Source organism: Patella vulgata, chromosome 3 (genome assembly GCF_932274485.2).
Source record: "Patella vulgata chromosome 3, xgPatVulg1.2, whole genome shotgun sequence".
NCBI classification, from domain to species: Eukaryota; Metazoa; Mollusca; class Gastropoda; family Patellidae; genus Patella; species Patella vulgata.
The window spans coordinates 49,697,452-49,704,680 of NC_065881.2; positions in this window are offsets into that span (position 1 = coordinate 49,697,452).

Consider the following 7,229-nt stretch of genomic DNA (forward strand, 5'->3'; position numbering starts at 1 on the left):
CTGAAGACAAAGACTAGGAAGATTGGTAAAAGTAAGTCCAACAAATCTATAAAATCATACGACGATTTTTTTTTTTTTTTTTTTTTTTTGAAACCCCAATTTTTTTCTGAAATAGCGGACGAGCCTCCATGGACAGAATTGGTTTAATAAATAAAGAGACTCAGACATCTGTCGATGCGACCTTGACTGATTTAAATAGGAAAAATAGGTATTTGCGGCGATTTTCAAAGTGTCATAAAAGAACAATCGCCCAGTTAAAAGATCGGCTTTGGATGACTAGGAAAAAAAAAACTCGTTGCAAGTCCAAACCTTTTAAGATGATCGAAGTAATTTAGTATGATGTCGAAAATCAAAGCTACACCCCATTATTTGGTCATGGACCTTAAAAATCTAAACGTTTCGAATGATAACGTAGCAGCCGTTATAACCGCATGTTTGGCTGTCGAGGGGCTAAAATCCAATTACACTCCATCAATAATTACCGTGCAAAGAATATCATGTGAGCGCATCGGTGTATCTTTAAAACATTCTTCGGAAGTCAGCGAAAAATACCACGTTATATACAAAATTTGGTTCTAAATTTAGCACATATGCAATAACCGCTAACTCGACATATACGCAACTAATTCTTGGTCTTCGTACAATGGCTGATAAAACTGCGCAAACTACATAAACGACATTACGCGAAATTTTGGAAGATCTCGACGAAATTGCTGGATCGTTTAGTAAATCTGTTATTTTCGAAATTAAAATTTACCCCTCCCCACTATACCAACTTCGAATTCAAATCCCCATCAAATCTCCCTGAACTTCGATCTTTGTTTTTTCCTCGTACTTTATCCGGCAATGTGTTTTTTTTTTCTTTTTTCATTACAAAGATCATACTGCACAATATATTTATTTATCTATGGGACTAAAATAAAGTGTTAAATTATTAGATTTATAGAGGTCTCTCTCTCTCTCCCTCTGTATTACATGCCATTATAAACAGACCGATGTCTGTTGGTATACAGAAATGAAAGCACTATTCATTTTAATATGAGACTAATCTTTAAACAATTTATGTCAAACGTCGATCTAAACGTGTGTTTTAATTGCCACCGTAGCTTTATAAACAGTTAATATTAAAACAACTGAAGGCGTGGGTGTATTGTAATTGTTAAAACAACTAAGCGGTTGAGTGTATTCCGTTACTTAGCAGCAAGGAAATATACGATGTTTTACGACTGTGATAAAGAAATTTTCGTTACAGGGGCGTAAGTTATAATTTTAATGTGACATAAGGACATAATTCGTTTTGTCACTAAGAGTTAACTGCCTTGAGTGGATAAGTCGCTGGAGGTCGGGTGTTCGATCTCTGCATTGGCCGAGAAAGTTCATCCAGATTTTCCGAGGTGGTTCCACCTTGTCAGTGATGCAGGACGGAGGGCCTGACAAGGACAGCTGTCTAGTCGTTCGGATGGGATGAAAAACCGAGTACACATTGGCGTGCACGTAAAAGATCTCTTGACAGTTGGAATTCGATATAAGAGTAGGCCGTAGTGCCGCTGTCCGGGCAAAATTTCCCCCATAGCACACTGTATGGCGTATGCCCGTCTTCGTTAGCCGAGTTCGGAACAGAACAGTAGGACGTTAAACCCCATTTCATTGCGCCTTGATCGTGGGACCCGGTCAGATTTTTTGACCCATTTGTAAAAAAATCCCAAATGGTTATATCCTCAAAAATCAAACGTGGTCAGACTTCCATTGTTAATGAATGGAGTTTTTATGGCAAGTCTTATCATAAAATGTTAAAATAAGCCCGAAATATTGTCTGTTTGTTGTAAATGTTTTAAAGCTTAAACCACTATACATATAATATAACTATAGTCATGTACCTTTATAACAGGTTTTGGCAGTTTTTAATGTTTGGAAGATCTAATTATTTGATAGCCTCGGTCACCGAGAACCTCCTTATAGTCTTCAACGTACATATTCTACACATCATATTCAGAATTTGAATGGGATTTTAATTATTGAGCGTATATATTTTTGAGCGTATACTTTAACTCAAAGGTGGTCAAAAAATATAAATGAAAAAGATGAAAAGAAGTTTTGCAATCTAGACACAGACAAGTACAGAAAATGTCTTTTCCGACAGGACTGGCGTAATTTAGTATGTCATAGAAGCTGGTCGCACATATTAAACATTATGGATACCTTTTTAGAATTATCTTTAAAAATCTTTCAGAATAACCTTATACAAAAGGATCGCGGTGGTGCTTTAGTAAGATTTAGGAAACACAGTCGCCTAAAAATCAGTATCATTATAAGAACAACACCAATGAATATTTAGAATGTTTCACGGACGTAGGAGGAGGTTCTTGCGCAGAACTGCCTTTCAAGTATGCCACAGACGTGGGTCAATGGTATTTCGAGAAATTTTCCCCGAAATTGAATTGCTATTATTTTTATGGAAAATTGACCTAGCACATATTCTGGAAAACCGAAAGTGAAACCTTATTTGTTTTAGAATGGTGGGATTGGCTTTTCTAATTTTAGAAACTTTTGCCATATCTTGATATCTGAAAGCTTGCGGACCCATAAACCGAAGGGTAGTTTATGTTCTCAGTAAAGTATGCGATGCTAGCACAACAACTGCGATCCTCGTTCAGTAATTCATTTCCTCCTTGGTTATAGGTTCAATGGTATCCGCATGCACAAATAATTCCATCTGGTGTACATGCCAATATCGAAAGTAACTGAGATCTTTTGGAGATAAACCTATATTTCCAGTTTCGTTAAAATCGGATAAGAATTGTGTCCTGTAGAGTGTCCACAAACAATTGTGGACGGACGGACGTCCGGACGAACAGGGGCGACGACAATATACGTCCACCTCAGCTAATTGTTAGAGGCTTTATAAGCAGACGTTTACTGACAGCAAGTCAGACTTGGAATAGAGCTTCCCCCGATTTATGTCTATTTCATGTTCTCAATAAATGTTTTATACATTATGCTGATATTCTGTTATCTATAAGACATAGTGTTACACAATTTCTAGGTCCCAAATATTAGTGATTTAGCTCCTTTAAAGGGCCTGGTAGTAAAACTATTCACTAATTTTCACTTCTCTCCATCAGTTAGAATCAAAGTTATCTTGTCCTAAAGCATCGACGAATGAAATTTCTTAGCTCTGCTTAGCTTTAGCGGAAAATATTTTAAAATCATTGAACTCACTCAAGACATTTCACCTATCGAACATCTCTCAATTATTAAGCAGAGTTGTTATGTCCAAAGTCTTGGCCATGCAATCAAATTACTTATCGCTCATCATCGAACTTAGTCAATGTATTGATACAATGAAACTATATTCAGAGTTTCATCGCTCTCACCCAAACATAACCAAAGTTATCGTGTTCCAAAGTCTCAACCAACCAAGTTGCTTATCTCTGCTTGGCCTTAGTGGAAAATGCACACGACGGAACTCTGTCAAGGTATTCATTCAACTAATAGACACCTACACCAACTTTGAACATTCTACCTCAATTGTGTTCCAAAGTCTCGACCAATCAGATTGAAGTCTCTACTTTGCCTATATAATATAAGCAGAAAATGCTTAGCATCGAACTGATAAGCTCACCATTAATAGTCGTACGTAACTAACGTACGAAAATTAAATATAGAAGATACGATTAGGCCCCCTTGGACTTTTCCAGTACCCCCGGTAGATACCTCCCTCGTCCTGGGGGTAGGTAAAGGGAATAACCCATTGGCAGTCAAGCATCTCTCTTTAGCTCATCATATCGAGGATAACTGGTCAAACTGGACTCACATATACACGGACGTATCGCACAACCCTGAGAACGGTACGACGGGCTTCGGGATTTATATCTGCCAAACACCGGAAATGTACGCGATCAAAGAAGCCGTAGTGTGGATATCCAGCCAAAGGAAATCAAACTATGTTGTCATCAGTGACTCTCTAATCAGTCTGGAATCAACAAGGAACCAGAGATCGGACGCCCGCCCCGACCAATTGACCCAGATCTACCTAACATTCGAAGAGTCCCTGACAAAAGGCAACCAGATAGTATTGACATCCATGGTTCCACTCCTATTTAAACCTAGGTCGGGGGCGAAAAGGTGGACAGGCTTGCCCTAAAGGGGTCAAAACTGGAAGAACCATGTGTCCCAACTCCCTTATAGCATGAATGAATTTAAAAGTATGGTTGGGCTACGGGTCAGCTCTGATTGCGAAAATTGCCTTGCGAAGATCAATACATACAGATTCAGATCCGATCAGTCCTTAAACGCTAAAGTTATCTGTAAATCACCCCAGCAGGAAAATCTGCCGGTTAATAACAACGCTGAAGGTGAAAGAAACGCTCAGGTACCGTACCTTTAAGCCCATAAGGTTCATTTTGTTCCGACTAAGCAAACACGAGATCTATGAGTTAATCTACGACTCGACTTCGTGTGTGAGATTGGTATCCTAGCTATTTTGATGTGACCCCGGAGGAACGAAAAGAGTCTACTCTGTGAAGACTTGCAGTTTTACTCCAAAACCCAACGGACGGGATCCATAAGTGATCATCCTGAGGGTTACTGGTAATAGGACGCCCCTGTGTGAAGGGATGTCGGGTGCCCTGTGGGTCAGGGGCGTCGTGCAAAAAAATTTTTCGGGGGGTGGGGCAATTTTCTGCAAGTGTGTTCATGGTAAATTAAATTTACTGGCCGCAGATCGTGTGGGTGGCAGCGCCGCCCCACACCGAATTCCGCAGGCATGAGCATGCAAGGGGGGTCCGCGGGGCCCTCTCTCGGAAAATTTTTAAAATTAGAAGCCGGGAAACGCCATTTCGATGGATTAGAGACAATAAAGTTATGATTCAAAAATGGTCGTTTTTTTTAGTGATAATTGTAATTTATCACTCGAAAATTGAATTATATTTTATTCATCTCAACTTCGATTTAATTATTGAATGGACATTTCGAACAACTTCATGCAAAACCCCATTCCTTCCTCCACCCCAACCTCTGCCAGGGTTATGCCATTAAAAATACGTATTTAGATGTATTTGTATTTTATTAAAAAATACTATCAGTCTTTATTTTTGACACCCGTATATGGATATTTTATCAAATACAACATACAATCATAAATAGGGATTTTCTAGCTACAGCAAAGTCTAACTCCCGGAAATTTTAGATCGAAATGAAATGATAGAGTGTACGAAGCGAGGCCGCTGTTGACCGAGGCCTTAACAAATGACATCTAAACTAAAGTGCAATAAACTAAACACAGATAATGACAAATTATACAATTCCTATAGACCGTGTGATGACTAAAACAGACGGACAGGTCTTCTGTCTTAATAATTAATATCAATAAAAATATTTTTATTTCCCTGAGAATTTGGGGGAATTTAGGCTGCAATTAATTGGAATATTGTAAAATAGTACAATCTGTTGACCAGAATAAAGATTGGGGCATATTATTCAGTTACAACAAGAGTGGTATTGAGCCTTTAAACTAAGCCAATGTATTGATGTAATGGAACTACAAACCAAGTTTCATCACTCTCACTGAATTAGAAATGAAGTTATCGTGTCCCAAAGTATCAGCCAATCAAATTACATCTTTGAACTCCATAAAGGCATTCGCCTAATAAACACCTACACCAAGTTTGAACATTTTAGCTCAATTAGAAGGAAAGTTACTGTGTCCCAAAAATGTATGAAGAACGGACAGACAGGACTGGCAGACCCATTTTAACAGCCCCTTGCTTTCTTCCAGAGGTGGTGGACAAAAAGAAATATTACAAAATTACGTCTTAATTTGTTTCCGGAAGCCCACAATTTATTTAGACGTAACCAAAGCAACAGTCCTTTTGGTACTATGTAACTGTGGTATTATCGAAGACTTGTTTCATTTAATTCTTGGGTGTAACCAGTATAAACATTTACGACCAATTTATATACCTCATCAGTATATCAGCCACCCCCTAATAAAGCAAACTTCCATCGTTTATGTAACAGTTACAATATCAATTCACTTGATTGTTATCCTGGTATAAAACTATGCATATAAGACAATTTAATTGTAAATAGTGAAACTTTAGACTATAACTATATTTGATTATCAGATATCATTAAAATAATAAGCAAGCTGTATATTGGAAATAGAATATTAATTTATCATTGTTCAATATTATTATATTGCATTATATTTATATCTCAAAACCAATTTATTTACTAAACAATTTATCATATTAAAAACTATCCATCAATAAATTATATACCAAATTCTGTGTAATTGCTTGAAAAATCGTTATGTATTTTCTAATGTTATTTGTATTTATAGATCTATATACTGAATAAATAAATATTATTAGTATATCTAATATTTTGTGAAGGTCACCAACTAAATATGTCACACCAGCTGATGCAGTCTAACTGTTGGCTTGTTAATTTAACTATATATAAATTTAACTAAATATACTCTTCAAAAAAAGTAGGGGATATTCAGAAACAATACAAAACTGCGGAAATGCACTGCTGTTTTTATTAGAGGTGACCAGTGTATGTTAATAACAGGCCAACTGCCTACACATGAATATAAACAGTTCATATTGGCGGTTTATCTGACGGCCCCATTTCATTTGCAGAGATAAACGTCAAAAGTGAAAATGGACGTTTTTGATTTTTGTCTTAATAATGAGTAAGTGCTCCACCAATCCTCAGCTGACCCACTCCTCTTGCAGTGCCACGGCCAATTCTTACAGGGTTGTCACATGTCTGTTGACGTTGATGTCGACGAACACGATTCCCGATCAAATTAAAGAGAGAGAAATGGGGTTTAACCTCCACTCGACACAAACTAGGTCATTTCGGGACTAACATATGGTTCAATTAAATTTCCATAATTCGCTTGCGCGTAGGGGTCTTTACCAGTGGGAGGAAACCGGAGTAAACCCACGACCCTACTCCTTGTCACATACAACCGGAACCATGCCAGTTGACTCAATGACAGACTTCATGATATAGCGCACACATGCTAACCATTCAGCCATCCACCCCCCCCCCCCCCCCACCTCGATCAAATTAAATGTAACACACTAAAGCAAAGATACGCTAAACAAACAGTAAATCTATGGATAGATAAACCAGCACGTGGCAGTTTTCATCAACCCTTCCTTGAAGTGTCACATTTGACAATGAAGCCCTCCCACGTGTATGGTGATATTGCG